General features: G+C 35.4%; 1 long non-coding RNA gene across 1 annotated transcript; it reads right to left on the reverse strand.

Moving 5' to 3' along the window:
* Window positions 1-363: 363 nt before the first annotated feature.
* Window positions 364-13,643, reverse strand: LOC125694933 (uncharacterized). Its single transcript, XR_007377762.1, has 3 exons — window positions 13,422-13,643; window positions 6,048-6,322; window positions 364-1,287 (listed from the first exon to the last, which is right to left on the reverse strand). It is a non-coding gene; the product is annotated as an uncharacterized LOC125694933 (long non-coding RNA).
* Between the last annotated feature and the right edge of the window lie 3,857 nt (window positions 13,644-17,500).

Genomic DNA, 17,500 nt, shown 5'->3' on the forward strand with positions numbered 1-17,500 from the left:
TTTGTAATAGACTTGCCACAGTTCACTGCTGCTATGTCACTAGTTATCAAACATCGGTACTGCTACTATCACTCCTCCAGGTCTTTGCATGCCATCAAGCAAGAGGTGAACAACTGGGATTGAAAGAAGACAAAATGATGAGGTTACCCTGATGTAAGAAGTTTTAATGAGAAAATCACCACATTTCCAGAAACAGTATAACTATTACCAAAGTCATCAGTGAGACTAAAGAAGAGTAAATGCATTTCCTCTTGACCTGAAGCTGTGATTCACTGCAGAGTATATAGGTGTCCTAAGGAGAAGAGTCATATCCTTTCCCAGCAGAAAATATGTTCCCAATGTTATTTTCAGATTCCCTTTACAGTACCTGCTGATCAATGTGAGCTTTATTTTCAGAGAAACAGTATTGGAAGCATAGTATCCACTCCAAAATATGAAAATTCAAATTGCTTCATTCCTTTTCCCAGTAATACCCTCAAGTAGTCCATAAAAGTGATATAAATCAGTTTTAGGGTGCCTTTTACCCTGCTGGCACAAATCCTTTCCCAGAACAAGATTTGCTACGCTATACCAGAACATGATGGGAAATGATGGCACTCCAAAAATTTTAGTTACCCCATATGCCCAGCAAAGAGCATTCCACTCTCAAAGGGTCTTGTAAACGCTTTGCTGGGAGAAAAACAGACTGAGACACATGCTTCTCACAATGCAGCAGTCTTAGCTAGTGCCTAGATAAGAGTGTTATTTGTTTTATTACATGCATTTTTGGGACCTTTTTAAACATACAGCATAAAAGTTTGTGCTTGTAAATTAAAAAATAACCACATATGTTACTTTTTTCCTGAATCTGAAAGTACAACTGAAATAGTTCATTTTGCAAATACTGACTCAATGGCATCTCTTGGACCTCTGTTCAAATTTGGCATAGCTATAGAGGAGATAACTGGATGCCAGGAACTATAAGGCACTGTTCTTGATGTACTAGGCTTGTCAGCCAGGTCTGGGAGACAGAGAGATACCAGTACTCCCAAGGACACATGGAGCTCCACCTGGCAAGGTGCAGACATATGGTTTCAGAGGATAAGGATGCTCAGTGTATTCCTATCAAGCAGCCAGCCATCGTTTTCTCCAGATAATAAAATATATTCTTCACTGAGAAGCTGTAAGGCTAGAGCTTGCAGCTCTGAAAGATGAAAAGGGGAAGAGATTGCTTGGATGGCAGATATAAAAGGTTTTTCTTGTTCTGTCACTGACGCATTCAGGTCCATGAAGCAACTCAGCTGCTTCCTGTAAGAAAAATTGGTACATTTACAATTCAGATAGACACGTAAAGTCTGAATACGTATATCTGGGGGACTTAGCTAAAGCAGATAAGAACCACAACATCTTTTGAAGTAGGCCCATCACTGATAATTATGAATGTGAGATAATCTACCGTCATTTATTCTTGTAAATAATGTCATCTCTTCCAATTAAGATCAACTACTTGTATCTCCTCATTTGCTTTATTAGCATTGTTGTCAAGATCTGAAGAAGACTTAATTAAATAGTCATTATAATTATGGCTAGTTTCCCAAACGATTGAAATAAATAATTTATATATAGGTTATAAGAAAAGTTTTTACTTACTGAAATGTTGTATTTCAAAAACTTCTCAAGTGCCTACTTACAAAGTGTTTCACATTCATCCTTTAAACAGGGTATGTATTACAAAATAAACACTAAAAATGAGCTAACTGAAATTTCCTTGCTTCAAGCGTTTGTATTTCTCCAAGTGACAACTACAGTAAAATTAAAAACTGAGTGCAGAAAATTTCTTAACTGATGCTTTCAGCAAGCAGTTAAGCATTTAAGACAAACTGAATTATTAAAAATATTTGTATGATTTTTTATCTTACTAATTAATTATATTAATGAATACTGTATTATACAAAGATGAAAAATAATAAATTGTGAAGTCCAAGATGGACCAAATGTGCTAGAATAATGCATCTGTTTTGATGAGCAGCATACTCAAATATATTTTACATTTCAGAAATGTTTTTTCCAGCTGAAAGTATCTGAAATATACTGTATTTATCTGTGGGTGAAATGTACGTTTTTTCACTCTTCTTACTGCTATTAAAAATACTTTTTTTTTTTTTTTTTTTTTTTTTTTTTTTCCACAGCTAGATTAAGAAGAACTTCTATGAAAAGTGATCAGCCATGACCTAGTTCTGTGAAACTGAGATTTTATTCCTTAATCGTTCCTATTACTGCTAACAAATATTTTAATGAAATTTTACATTTTCCCTTTAGTGGACGCATGTCATTTCCATTACCCTTAATTAGTGCTATATGCGCTCTTTCAGATAAAAATAGGCCCTTTAGCTATAAGTTCTGACTTTTGAAACAAAAAATCATAACCTTTTTGTGTTTCTGGTTGAGGTAACTGCAACCTAATTTCATTTAACAATTGTGGCAAATCATAACAAAACATGGTACAAGAAACTGAAATTATATTGCTGACTGATTTTTTAACATTCAAACTCATGATAGAACTAGTATAAACATTTCATTTCTTTTTAATGATGTTATGCCTTTCTTTTTCTGTTTGTATGTCCCCCAGATTGATTAATCACTATTTTTATTTTTTTTATTTTTTAGTATAGTAGTGTATCCTTCCAAAGGACACTTTACTGGTGTGTATACATCTGTGGTATTTCTTCTTCTCCTGAGTGTTAGCTGGAGTCCAGCAGTATGCACCTATTTACATTTAGTTCATCTATTTGTATAGCACAATAATATTGTAGCTCTTCTAAAATTTCATGAGAGTGCTTCAGTTCCCATCTTACTATACAAGTCTGTTTTTCTGAGCTCTTGCCTAGTCAGTACCCTTGCATCTTTCTCTGTTGTATGGGCGTGCAACAAGATGTAGGCATCAAATAATACACTAAGGCAAGAATCTGCTTCATAAGAATCATTTTCAGTAAAAATTTGCAATCCAGTATTGTAAAATAGGATAGTTCAGGTTGTGTAGAAGAGACTGTGAAAGAAAGTGCATTCTCATGATGAAAGATAAGGGAAAGATAAATTCAAAAGAAAAATCAGGATAAAGAAGAGAGAAACCAAAATGATAATCTAGGATAAACCATGGGATCTTGAAAGAATAAAGTGACATACACTTGTTATAGTAGCTACTGCAGAAATCTTTCTGCTGAACAGTTCTATCAGCAAGGCAACTGAGAGAAATTGTATTCAAATGAATGTTTAATTTTGTCTTTACCAAACGCATGTAGAAAGTTCTTTGAGCAACAATACAAGTACTGGAAGGGAATTTTTTTTTATTGCTCTTTATATTTTAAGAGAACATATAATTAAAGAATGTACGATATCTGCAATCAGATTAGGCAATCTGATTAATTTTAGTCTCAGAGTCTTCTGAAATTTTTCCTGAAATGAAGTTCTAGCTGACACTGAAAGTTCTGCCACATCAGTAATGAAGTAACAGCCTGTGCATTAATCTGGGAGTACAGGAATTCATGTGGTGATCCTGAAATGAATGATGTCAAGGAAAAAAGTCATCAAAGCTAGAAAATCAGAAAAGCATCTGCACCATTTCCCCCTACACCTAATTTTATACTCAAAAGACTAAAATATGCAAGTACATTAAACATAGCCTGATCATAATTCTGAGAAGTGTTTATATGTAATTAGAAGAAACTATGATTCAGCATTGCTTTTTTGTGCCAGAATAGAGCTGACCAAAAGGGTCATGGTGCAGGTATAATGCCTTCCACATGTTTCAATGATTCTTCTCTTTTACGTGCCTCCTGGAACTGTGAAAGGGAATAGCAAAGAGATATTATTGCAGTTCCCATACCCACCCTAATATGATTCTTCAATTTAGAGATAAGGATGTGATGCAGGACCATGTCAAAGGCCTTGCAGAAGTACAAGTAAATGACATTAGTTGGCCTTCCTTTGCCCACCAATGCCATCACTTCATTGTAGAAGGCCACTAGATTGATTAGACATGATCTGCCCTTGGTGAAGCCATGCTGGCTCTTCTGGATTACGTCCTCATTTCACATGTGCCTTAATACAGCTTCCAGAAAGATCTCCATGATCTTCTCAGGCACAGATGTAAGGCTCATTGGCCTGCAGTTCCCAGGGTTTTACTTTCTCTCTTTTATAAAAATGGGCATGGTGTTTCTCTTTTTCCAGACATCTGGGACTTAACCTGACAGCCATGACTTCAAATATGATGGAGAGTGTCTCAGCAACCAAACCAGCCAGCTTCTTCTGAAATGCATGTCATCTGGTCCCACAGACTTGTATACATTTAGTCTCATGAGGCAGTCCTTGGTTTTCTCTGCTCTTATACTACCTCAACACTCACCTAAAGGTCCAGGGACATGAGAGAAGTGGGAAGTTTGACAGCCAGAGAAGGCTGAAGCAGAGAATTCATTGAGTACCTCAGCCTTCTCCACATATATTTAAGCCAGTTCTCTCTTATTTATCAGAGGATAATAAGACTCTCCTTTGCCTCCTTTGACTCTTCTGACCAATGTACCTGTAGAACACCCTCTTATCTTTCACCAAGTTCAGATTTATTTGCACCTTGGCTTTCCTGATCCCATCTCTGTGTATCCAGATGGAATCCCTGTATTCTTCCTAGAACACTCGAGGAGCTTAAGAATAAGAGAGGCATGAAAGGATTGCTATGTGATTTCAAATTAATCATCTGCAAGCCATTAATCAAGTGATATTTCAAGGAGAACCCAACAAACATTTGTAATAATTTACTGCATTCAATAAAAAATAAAGATATATAATAAGAAAGTACTTGTAAAATGCTTGGAAAAGTAAAGCCAAACTTGGAGGACAGTTTCATGCAGCAACAAAATGGGAAGAAATGAAAAAAAAAAAAATTAACGCTTCTTTAAAGAAACATTTTACATTTCTGTGTCAGTTACTATTCATACATTCAGAAAAACTAAAATAACTACACAACCTGAGAATTAAACATTTTTTTCTCCTGGTTGATCTATGTATAAGAAGAACCAGAACTAAACAACACTTCCTAGTCAATCTAAAATGATCATTCCTTCCCCCAATTTCAGTTTTTTCAATCGCATCAGTGAATCAAAACATTCAATTATTTGCTTAGCTCTAATTTCAGATATCTACCTACCGGTACCAGTGACAATAATAAGAGATAATAATGGATCCAAATCAACACTATAAAAAGAAACCCTATCTATTTATATCATGATCCTGGTTGAATACCATTTAAAAAATAGATATTTTTAAATATGTACCTGGTTGAAGTAAACCTTTTTGGTATGTATTCATTATAATTTCAGGCAATTTTGAGAATTTACAGTATTATCTATTTATTTGTGAGGATCATTTTCTGTCTGGGCGTAGAATTTTTAATCTGTTTATTTAGTCTCTCTAGCCTTTACGTAGACCTTTACGTCTATTATAGCCTTTACGTAAAGATCAGTGAATGTGTTCTTAAACAAAAATGTCAAAGACACCCTCTTGGGTGTTCCTGATTTCTCACATACTGCTGTTGCCAATTTGATCTTCAGTGTTATACTGGAATGTAGTAGTTGTGGCAGTGTTATATAATCTGTGGACATTTGGTTTCTTTATGACTTGCTGCTGAATTACTGCATTTTGCCACTAAACTTCACTGTCACATTCCCATTGCAACCATAATTGTAGCTTAGAAAACTCTTTTTTTTCTTCCTCTTATCAGCACAAGTTTTTGGACAGCAGCACAACATAACTCAAAATGCAGTGGAAGATGCACAGCCATTGCTATATCTACCTATCAGCACTCTCAGCTCTCTTTTATCCAAAGCATAGCATCAGTGGTACATGACTACCTTATGGCAAAGCAAAAAAAATGTTAATAAACTAATCCTACATGCCATATGTTTAGAACAGAAATGTTCTCATGTAAAGCTTACCAGCCTTAAGACTTTAAAATTTATCTCTAAACATTTTAATATAGTATTTTATGGATGCCAGTCAGATTGGATTGGAATACCTACCTATCAATCTGATGAATGACCAGAAGATAAGGGAAGAGTAAATGTAAGTGCATATATGAAATTATATTAGAGGAACATGTCTTCCACATTTCTGGCAGTCACAAGAGCAAGCAGCTTCTGAGTCAGAAGTGGAGGTTTCACCCCTACTACTATGCTCAGTAGCCACCAATAGACTTTGGCTACTTATAATCTCTTCATCTTCTTTCTTGTAGTGATTTAACCTGGCAGGTTAAACCTGGCAGCTCGGCACTGCACATCCACTCGTTCACTGCTCCCTAACAGGATGAAGGAGAGAATTAGAAAATGGTAAAACCTGTGTGTGGAGAAGATAGTTTAATTGGTTAGAAAAGGAAGTGAAAATAGCAAAAATATGTATAAAAAACAAGTCACGCACCATGCAATTACTTGCCATCCCCCGACCAAAGCCCAGTCAGTCCCTATCAGCAACAGCCCTCCACTGGCCAAATCCCCTGGTTTTGTTGTTCAGCAGGACACCGTATAGTAAGGGACATCCCTTTGGCAGCCTGGATAAGTTGTCTTGGTTGTTCCCCCAGATTATTGTGCCCACTCAGTTCTCCCTCACTGGCAGGGCAGTAAGAGAAGCTGAAACATCCTTGGCTCCATGCAGCACTGCTCAACAATTAAACATCAGTATTCTATCAACATTGCTTTTCCCCAAAATTCAAAACGTGGCATCATACCAGCCACTTTAAAGAAAATTTACTCTGCCACAGACAAATGCATGATACTTGTTTTACTTTGTCCTCTGCATTATTCTTTGGAAATGAGTTAAAAAGGTGAAGTGACACTGGTGACAGAAAAGACTTTACTCTCCTCCTTTCCAGTTGCTGACATATGTTTTACTGTAGTGTTTTGTCTTGTTACATTTTTCCCGATTGTATCTCTTGTTTTTATTTTAAACATACACTTGTATCTTCCTTCACTGGTCCTCAAAACTTGTACATGCTGATCTGAAGTGGGCGCTGTTTTTATTTACTTTTTAGAGGTAGGGTTTTTGTTTGTTTGTTTGTTTGTGTTTTTACAAAGGACTTGAAAGGTGGACTAGCAATCTGCCAGGAGTCTTTAAAACAGCAATTGCTCATCACTTAAGAAGAGATAAAATCATGCAGGGAGAAGCTGGAAATTATAATAAAGGAAGCTAAAAGAATCTCTGCTCTCAAAGCAAATAGTCATAGGAAACAAAAGCCAAGGACAGCTATGCTGAAAGAAAAGATTATGATTACATTAATCTTGCTAATTTTTAATTAACTTAATAATAAAACTCAAATTACAGGGAAAAAATAATCTGGGGCATAAATAACATCAATACTCAAAACAGAATGGTCTCCTGCAATGTCTGTGAAGTAGCCAGGTCAGTATAATCACACACAACTCATCCTTCATGAGGAATTAGCAAGCTTGTTTTTAATACATTCACCTGTCAATTTGAGGGATAAAAAACAAAAACAAACACTAACCAGCAAAGGTAAATGTCTCTGCCTTTTTTATTTTTTGTAAATGTAAAGCAGTAACTATTGCTGTTCAAATCCTAGTAAATATCAAATGCTTGGAATGAGGCAAAAGTATTCTCTGTGTTTTTTTGGTTTTTTTTGTTTTTTTTTTGTTGGTTTTTTTTTTTTTTTTTTTTTTTTGTTATCTGTATTTAAATGAATTGCAGGATCTGAAAAATAAAAAAATATATATTCAAAATCTCTGTTCTATTTATGCTTACAAGTAGCATTGAGTGTTGTAGTTCTGAAAAACATCCCTGTACATCCTACACTGTGTATCCATACTTAATATAACTAACATCAAGAAAAATGGATAGAGCAACAAGACCTGATACCATTCAAATTTTTAAGGGGAAAGTTAAACTGAATAGGAAGGAAGAAATGAAAATTCAGAGTACTTCATTTGTCCCATATAAATGTGTTCCTTAGAAACTAAGCATAAGTGTGGTGATGTGCATTTGTTCTGAATGCAAGAAAAAAAATCTGTTAACTTAATTTAGTTATTTTTTTGAAATGTTCAAAATTTCTTTTCTGGGAAGATGCTTACGTCTGTATTCGGAGTGTATTTTGTTGCATCAGCTTATTTGTAATAAATCTTCATTATTTCTTCAACACAAAATATTCAAAATACGTTTTTATGCAAAATATACTTTCATCATAGGTGCATTATGCACAGCCTATCGAGTTGGCCTTATAACTGAGCAAAATGAATTTGCTTTTTTTGTATAATATGTAAAAAACGTTCATAAGGAAGGAGCATGCATATCGTGACTGCGGCTTAACTTTTGTGTTAAGACAACAGAAATCTACTTGGGATGGTTGCAAGTTATAACCAAATTTAACCTTCTTAGAATATCAACATCAAGCAAATATTCTGAAATACTGAAACACCATTCATCTTTCTCTTTTCAAAAGATATGATTATTCAACAGCTTCATGCTCAGAAAAACATAATTGAATCTTAAGAACATGCTGGAAAGAGTAAATGAAATGGCAGCAGTAGGTTTACTTTTACAACTGAAAAAAATGTCACATGTATTAATGTCAACAACTGGAATTTTACCTCATTAGGCAATTTCTGATCTAAGGGTCTGATGATTATTCTAAGCAGAAAAAATATGCTAATTATCTGCTCTGAATGTGGAAGGAAAAAAGGTGTAAAATCTTCCTTTAGCCGTGTGACCATGTACTAATTGCATGTCATGTGTCAAAATAATGCAACCCACTTTGCCTAAAGCAATTAGACATACAGAACTCTATTAATGAAGCACTGTCTGTCACTAAAAATGTTTTCAGAGCTATAGTTGAAGATTAAAATATTAACTTCTCAAATATTTATGATAGTTACTGACAGCATTTCAAAATGTTACTTTTAACAAAAGTATTTTATTCAGCTCCAGTTTTTAATTTGGATTTTATATTCAAAGACATTATTAACACATGGGAGTCACGTGAAATTTCTATGATCTCCACTGAGACTTCTTTACAGAGGTACATTAGCTCCTTGAAGCTTACAGCACCTTTTTCTATTGTAATATAAACTCTTTCAGGACAACAACAAAAAAAAGGGGGAAGTTCTTGTTGTACTCCCTCTATTTTCTGAACATGAGAGAAGAAAATGGCTCTTTCTGTCAACCTAATATTTGGTGCTCTCCTTCCTTTTATGGTCATTGGTCATTTGTGTTCATAAGCATACCCTTATGAAGTAAGAAGGCAGGGATGTATGTTGCCACCTTGGTTATTGTATCTGTATTTTCACTACTTGTAAAGATGCTCTGGAAAGGATTTTTCAAAATTATACATATATATATATACATGTACAATATATACATTTATATATATATAAAGAGCAATACAAATCTGCAGCTACAGGAGAGGACTGTAGAGCATACCTAAGGTCCTTCTCTCTTTTACTGGAGTTTAGAGTATACCAAATGCTGCTTAAATTACTATTGCACTGTAACTTGTGGTAAGATTTTTAAAGCTGCTTGGGTATTTTGTAGAGTTTTTTTATTTATTTGTTTGTTTTGCATTCATTTTGCATTCTTAATTTACAAGGATAACTGCCGTGATACCTGAGGATTTACAGCTTTACTGGTAGTATGCAGGAACAATACCACTGTAATACCATGGAATTATTGCCCTTGTACTGTGCCAAAAAATCAGCAAATAAAAAAAGGCATGTTGTTAGCACTGCATCATTTTCTAGTACCATGGTGGTAAAAACTGACTGCTATTATGTATTAGTTCTGCCACTGCTTTTATGTTTGGTAAGGGTATTGCCTTGGTTTTGGAGCTATTACAGTCTATGGGAATCAATTATATGTACTTGAACTAAGAAGGATTTACTTGGTAACTGTAATGGCTTTAAAAGAGCCATTATGATCTGTCACGTCAAAAGTGCACATGCCTACAGTAGATACAAACAAATTTGTGAAAAAAGTTTCATACATAAGGCAGGACATTTTTGTTAGTGTCCCTTGCAAAACAAAGCAAGCACATTTTGCTGAATTACTTTCACAAGTTTTCATAATTAATGAAAAGGATTCTTTGTTGTTCCACTGCTCTGTTCTTCAAGAAAGCAAAACTTGTTTGTTGTCTGAAAGGGAATCAAGGGAGACATTACAGAAGGACAAAGCTCAATGAATCATAATGTTCTGTGGATAGAAGTAATCAGATAAAAGGGAAAAAAAAAAAAAAACAGTGAGATAAATAGAAGGGAAGACATTCTGAAGTAAAAGGGAGCAAATGTGACCTCACCATCATTATATACATCCATGAAATGGATATGGCAGCTCTTAAGAATGAGCAAAGAGGTTGCTCCCCTGTGACCAGTCATGTTATGTCTGCATGTACAGAACAGTAGAACACCTCAGGGCCAGAATGAAGCATAAACATGGCTGGTGAGCATTAAGGCTTTCTGTGTCCATGCTGCAGTCCATAGTCCTAATCCTCCAAATCACTGAACAGGACAGATCTCTCTATAAATCTCTATCTAGGTTTGCACTGATAGGAGACCCAAGCATTCTAGAAGCATGTGCTTTATTCTGGCTGGGGGCTGGGCACAGGGCAGGCCTGGTGCTGTGAGGGTAGAACCCAGGCATACTGCAGGTACAGGGGCAGCAGAGCTGAGGTACCGGAGCTATATGGAACTGAGCAAAGGAGAGCAAAGCCTTGTAGCAGGAATACTGTATCCTGTTGTGCACAATGAACCATTTCTAGCCGCAGTGCTAATTTCTGCCTTTAAAAGTTCCTGCGTTCCTGCAAACGAAGGCTGCATAACTGCATTCAGTTTGTAGGCTGGATGGGAGTAAGATGAGAAAGATCAGCAGTAATGATTTGTTAGTGGCTACCACTTACAAAGAATTGTTTACACTATCAGATCTTATACATTACTATAGACAATACTGCATTCTTGCTGTCAACTGCGGACATCATTAGTCTATTGTTATTCAATAAAACAGAAAGGTGATAAAAACAGGTCTGCAATTTGCTGGTGTATTACTATGCCCAGTGATGTGCTATTGTTCTTTTTGCACAGAATTTCCTTATGTGGTTTCATTTTTGTTTTTATAAAGCTTTTTTGCATATGTACATTGCATTCAATAATTGTGCCAAAGTTGGTTGAAGTACTTTCCCCCAAATAATACTTGCCATGTGCAGGGTGAAGAATGGTATATAGTAATGTGGTCTGCAAGTTGCTTGCTTGTTTACTGGACCAATTTTCAGTAACAGAATACTATTAAAATGCAGCAAAAGCTTTTCAATCTCAAATGAGCATGTCCAAAAAAAGAAACAGAGATTTTACTCTTAGCTCATCTTCAGATTCACAAGGGACAATAAGGGAGATTCATTAGGCCATTTGTTACTGTCATCTGCCATGATTCAAAATGAAATACTAAATGTTTCATAGACGCAGAAAAAGAGCAGTATTTGTCTTTGTGTTGGCTATGCAAAGACTGTATGGCTTTCAGCCTCCATACAAGAGGTCTGATGGATGAAAGGGGGAAGGGTGGTGCCATCTGAATGATGATGGGCTAATATCATCATCCTCTTGTCAGCTGTAATAGGCTTTTCCTCACAGAAATAATTCATAAAACCGCTACATTATATTCTATCCCTGACAGGCCCTATCTATCCTGCAACCCAGCAGGCTCACAACTAATAAGAAAATATGTGGTTCAGGAACCCTGAAAAATTAAACAGGTAGTTTATGAACAATTTGTTTCATGGGGATGTTTATTATGTTTATTAAATATTGAGCCCTTAATGTTTTCCCAGTACAGATGATATCATAAAAATGCTGACTTAAGCCTCAGTTGTGTTCTTAGAAAGTGGCATTTTATAGCTCTTGTAGTACACAGTAAATAACTAAATTGCAATAGTTTATATGTGTACACAGAATAGAATTTATAGAGGGTGAGTATATTTTTATTGTGCATATGTAATGTATTTAATATATTCATAATAGATACATGCAAACTACCAAAATATCGATCACATTCTTTGACTTAAGCAAAGAATTGAGACAAACAGCATTTCAGAATCTTGAACAGGGAAGACCAGACATTTATCTTGCTGCTTGTGCTAATGGAGAAAGACTGATCTTGGTGTTTGAAGTGTCAAGGCAAAAGCTCTGTAGGATCTAACGTAAACCAGGAATACTGTTTTGCAAATATAATTTTCTATTCTTTGTTCAGGCTCTTATTACAGTAAAAAATGGGATGAAATTGATCGAGCTGAAACCAATATGCTGCCATGCCTTTCTAGAAATGAGGGCTGCCAGGGCAAAGTTCTTGTACCAGGCAGAAGGACTACTTTCTGGTGAAGACCTCGAGTGCACAGAGGAAGAACCATGTCCACATCTTTTATTCCAATTTCTTCCTTCAGGGTTTATTGAATAATTGATAATTCACTGGCAGGATATAAAAACTGGCAAGTAGAAAACTTCCATGCTTAATGAATTTGTAATAATAAATAATGCCTATGATATTAAAAAGCTGCATTCTACAGGCATATTACAAAGAGCATGTGCATGACATGATTTACAAAAAAAAATTTCAGATCTTTCATTAAGCCTTTGAGAAATCCTGAGCTGTTCTCATATCCTTCTATTCCTGCTAAGAGTTTAGACTCAATAATAACTAGTAAGATCAATGAACACAGAGGTAGAAACTGTCTAGAACCAGCATGACTTCTATAACATGAAATTCTGTCTCTCTCACCCGCTAGAGTTGAAGATTTCAGAAAGGACATGGATTAAGAGGATTCAGAGAACAGGATATATTTGAATTTTCAAAAAGTCTTTGATAGGGCTAGTAAAGAAACCAAGTGACCAGAACTTTAGAAGGACCTCTAAAAACTGACAAAATAAAAATATGACAAATGAGCTTAAGTGTAGATAAATGTAAGGGGCGATGCATCTGGAAATAATAATGTGAACTGTGCTCCATGGTGCTCCACTCAATATGCAGAACTTAGGAAAGCCATCATGCAGTCATCTCTGGCAAGTAGCAGCAGATAAAAGAAAACAACAAAATATTGGGCATCACTAGAAAAGGTTTTTAGAACAAGACAGAGGACGCAATTTTCTGCCATATAAAGTCGTGTGCGGTTTTCCATTTTTAATACTCTGTTCTCCATGCTTCAAAAGGTGCCATGAAATTGGAGGAGTACAGTAGGAAGCATTTAAAGTAATCAAGAAGATGGACCAGGCTAAGAATTCTGGAATTGGAGAGACAGCTGAGGAGAATCACAATGAAGGTTTATTACTAGTGGATAATCTGAATGTAAACCTGTTCAGTAACAATATGAGAACAAGGAGTACTCACTAAAAGCTGTAAGAAGTCACTTAAAAACATACCGAAGAAAGTAATTCTTTGTGCACAGAGGAGATACTTCAGAAACCTTCTCTCCATAGCAGCCTGTGGAAGACAGAATGAGTAGGTTCAGAAAGGGATTAGAAGTGCAACAGGTCTACGAATGGCACTTACAGGAACCCAACAGTTTCTAATATCCCTCATGCACCACTTTTTGACACTGGATAATGTGGAACATCAATAGTAGAAATTGCTAGGCTTGCATGTTATATGTAATAGTGTTTCCTGTGCTACTGTCAGAGACACTGATGAGCTATGTCAACCACCGGGCTGAACCAGTAGGCCTCTTCTCATGTTCGTACCATGACTTGATTTTCTTCTACATCTAATTTTCTTCTCATTTACTCCAAATTTACAGCTGTGTAATTTCAAAGTCTTCCATGTGCTCACTTCTACTTTGTATCTATCTACACAAAAGCTGAATCAGGTTGCCTTTCTGTCCTATATGTACAGTTTTAAAAATTATCCTCCTGTACATATAGTACATATAAATAGAGCATGAAACCTGAAAATTCAAATAAAGGAAAATATGTCAGAATAAAGAGATTAAAAGCTTTAACTCAATGGCTCAAACATAAAAAAAAAAAAAAAATTAAAAAAAATTTAAAAAAAAGATGTACCTTCTTAAAAGCCCTTGCAATTTCTTTCATTTTTCACTGAAAAATGTTTGTTTATTCTTTGCTTTTACAAAAACTTGGCACATACACTTTTTCTTTTGAACTTCAGGAGTAAACAATAAAAGCTGTTTCCGTGTGCTGCCCCACCCCCAGCCCTAACTCAAACATCTTTCATTTTCTTCCTAATGGAGCTAGAAAAAAACCACTGGTTACATGAAATCTTTAAAATGAATTTTTTAAAAAGAATTGAATTTTCAAAAAGAAAGAAGAAAAAGAAAAAAAATGTCATATATTATTAACTGTGAGCTACACTGCTACCTTGCCATTTCTTAATAATGTAAACTCATTTTAATAGCAAGCCAGATCAGACACAATTCAATTAATACAAAGGTCTCAATGAATGCTCTCTTCTAAAATACAGTCATCTAATTTATCTAGTGAGGGAGTAAGTGGTTGATAAGCTTACAATGGCTTACAATGCCAACTCCACTATTTATTTTACAATTTCTTTTTTTTTTTTTTTTCGAAATCTCAACTACTGCTAGAAGTTGGTAAAAAAAAAAAAAAAAGAAAAGTTGCTTGGATTGGTCCCTCTCTAGAGGTGAAACACTTCTTGGAAGCAGTGACTCTGCTGGGGAGAAGATGGCTGTGTTTGGCAGCAAGGAGTCATGCAAGGGGGCCATTTGTATGCCCCACTTGTCCCTGAGGTGCAAACCCCAAGTCTGCCATTAATCTCAGCAGAATGCCTTACAGGCTGTCTGTCTGATAGGGACAGTGATCACTACAAAGCTGCAGTAAGCCTAGCCTAGGTCTCATCAGGACTTCAGGGGGATGTGCTGCTCTTCAGACGCTGAAGAAACATGTACACTGGAGTGTGTTAAATATGTTGCAAGAATTGATGTGTTCTAATGCGCCCACGCTGTACTTTGTCTCTAGTTTAAAGAGATACCACTTTCATTAACAGGCAGTTGGAAGCATTTAATTACCCATGGATAGCATGTCCAGCTGTTGCTTATGTATGGAAACAGAAGAAAAATTAGATTTAATTGCTTTAGCATAATGAAGAAAGTGGCATTTTTTAAATTATTATTATGGCTTTTGTAAAAAGAGACACTTGATTTTCATTTTTATCTTTTTTTTTTTTTTTTTTTTTTTAAGTTGTTGGGAAAAACTCTCCTGACAGTTGAAGAAATCCCAGAACAAAGACAGAATATTCACTTACCTCATGTGAGATGCTTGCAGGATCTGAGCAGGAACAGATTTGTTAGACTAATGAAGGATCAAATTAAATATATTGTTATGAATGCCTATTATTCGCTGCAGATTGGGCCAGTTTCCAACTATACAACATAAAGTAGCTATATATATTTTTAGCACTCAAAGAGATAACCAGTGAAGTCCAAATGCAGGAGGAAAAGCTAATGTAAATTGTTAAATCTCTGTAAAAACATTATCATAGATCAGATTAGACCTACCAACACAAAGTAATAGCAAAGAGGAAAACAATTATAACTCTAAGTGAAATATAAGCATATACAACAGCTACAAGCCGAACTACTGAAACATATCTGCACTGAGTTAACACTGAGTTAAGCAGCTCATGTTTGACTGGATTCTTCTCTCAGTTTTCCCATGGTAACTATGAAGTTACATACATCCATTTCTTAGCTCAGTTTAGCACAATAAAAATTTAGTTCCATATGTCCCTAACATTTAATTCATTAATGTTTTCGAAAATACTCCTTTTTAGGAGATACTGTCACCGTATAAAGTATTGGCATGGTTGTAGCTATTAAGCCTTATAAATAAACATTTTTCTACATTACTGTCAACTTAATGTTCACTTCCTAATTATTTAATGTGAATAAATGCAATACAATCTGCATTCATATGGTGAGGTTTCTGAAGGCATGTTCCGTAGTCCTGTAAAAATTAATGCAAAGTAATGTTTGTCTGTTGATTAACACTAAGTTTATTTTTCACTTTCACTGTTAAAGAAACATCTAGGTGTGTACTGTGTAGCTGCATGCAGTGCTGCACACCATGAGACTGAAGTTAAAGCGCAGGGGAAATAACAGATTAAAATGATTCTGAATACAAATGTTTCCCACTTGATTCAAGAGACCAGTTGTATTTAACCTTCATATTTTATCTCCTTTCAGGAAATCAAATATTTGGATTTTTTCTTTTTTTTAAGCAGCCTCTTATAAACGATTGTTAAAAACCTCATGAAACTGGCATGCAGAGCATGGCAATCTACAAATATTTATAAGAATACATTAAAAAACAAAAAAATGCCAATGGGCGTTTCAAAGTCAGGCAGCCTAGTAGAGAATGGGTTCCAAGTCAGACCTCCACAAAAGAGAATGGAGTATTTTTCTAAATATCAGCCTCAGACCAGTTATTATCATGAGGGAAGGAAGGAAAAAAAGCAGTGAAAGGATGTTGTTTGAGGGAAGCATTTTTCATTTATTTCTTTATTTTTTTGTTAAGATTTGTTTTTTACATTTTTATTTTCACTTTTAATTTCCACCTGACAATATTCAGAGTCAGGGAAAAACCTGGTGTTTGGTTTGTTATTGCTGTTGTTTTTTCCCTCAATTTTCTCTGAATTAAAAAAAAAAAAAAGTGTAGATATGAAGTTCTGTGATTTGTTCTCTTGAAAATTACCATAGAACAGAAAAGCCGAACCTTTAGAAAAGACTGGAACCAGTCTGTTCTTTTTCTGTCTAAAACTGTCCATGTGGTGCAGCCTGCTGCCCAGTGCAACAGAGAAATGTCAGCTGCTGTATGTGCTGGTGTAGGAGTCGAAGGAAAGCATAGAGCAAACATTTCAGAATTAAAAACAATTCTAGGCAGATGTTGTAAGTGATTTATTGAATTAAAACATGCAAAATTTTATTTTAAAAGTTCTGCCTACATAGATCCAGTATTTGATCAGTAATTTTGTCTGCTTTTTCAGATTACTGCTATTGAGAGACAAGTACACTCTACAAAGTAAAAATGACCTCTGGGTAATAAACAGTACATTATACAGAAAGTTTGTATAAACACAATTAATGTAGGATTGCTCACTGAAACCATAAGCTGATGACAGATATTTTCATTATGAGTACTTCTGTATCAGAGTGTTATGAAAAAAAAAAAAAAGATAGTGTCTAATGTTACTAATTTGCTTTATTTACCTTTTTAAAAAAATCTCAGATGCACTCGGTAAAAGCAGCGTGTACCTGTCTGTCAGCAGAGCAGCCTTTAGCATTTGTTCACCTACTATTCTGTTGAGCACATGACTGGAGCAGCTGGCAGACACACTCAGGAAAACAACTGGTCCCTATCAACACCACCCAACCTTCTGAGGCCAAGCAGGCACTTATAAAGTCACAAATAAAGACCAGTGTTTTGTTTTGCCAATAGCCTAGTGTTTTCCCCTCCTCTTTTGTTCAGAA

Source organism: Lagopus muta, chromosome 6 (assembly GCF_023343835.1).
Source record: "Lagopus muta isolate bLagMut1 chromosome 6, bLagMut1 primary, whole genome shotgun sequence".
In the NCBI taxonomy this organism is placed as follows: Eukaryota; Metazoa; Chordata; class Aves; order Galliformes; family Phasianidae; genus Lagopus; species Lagopus muta.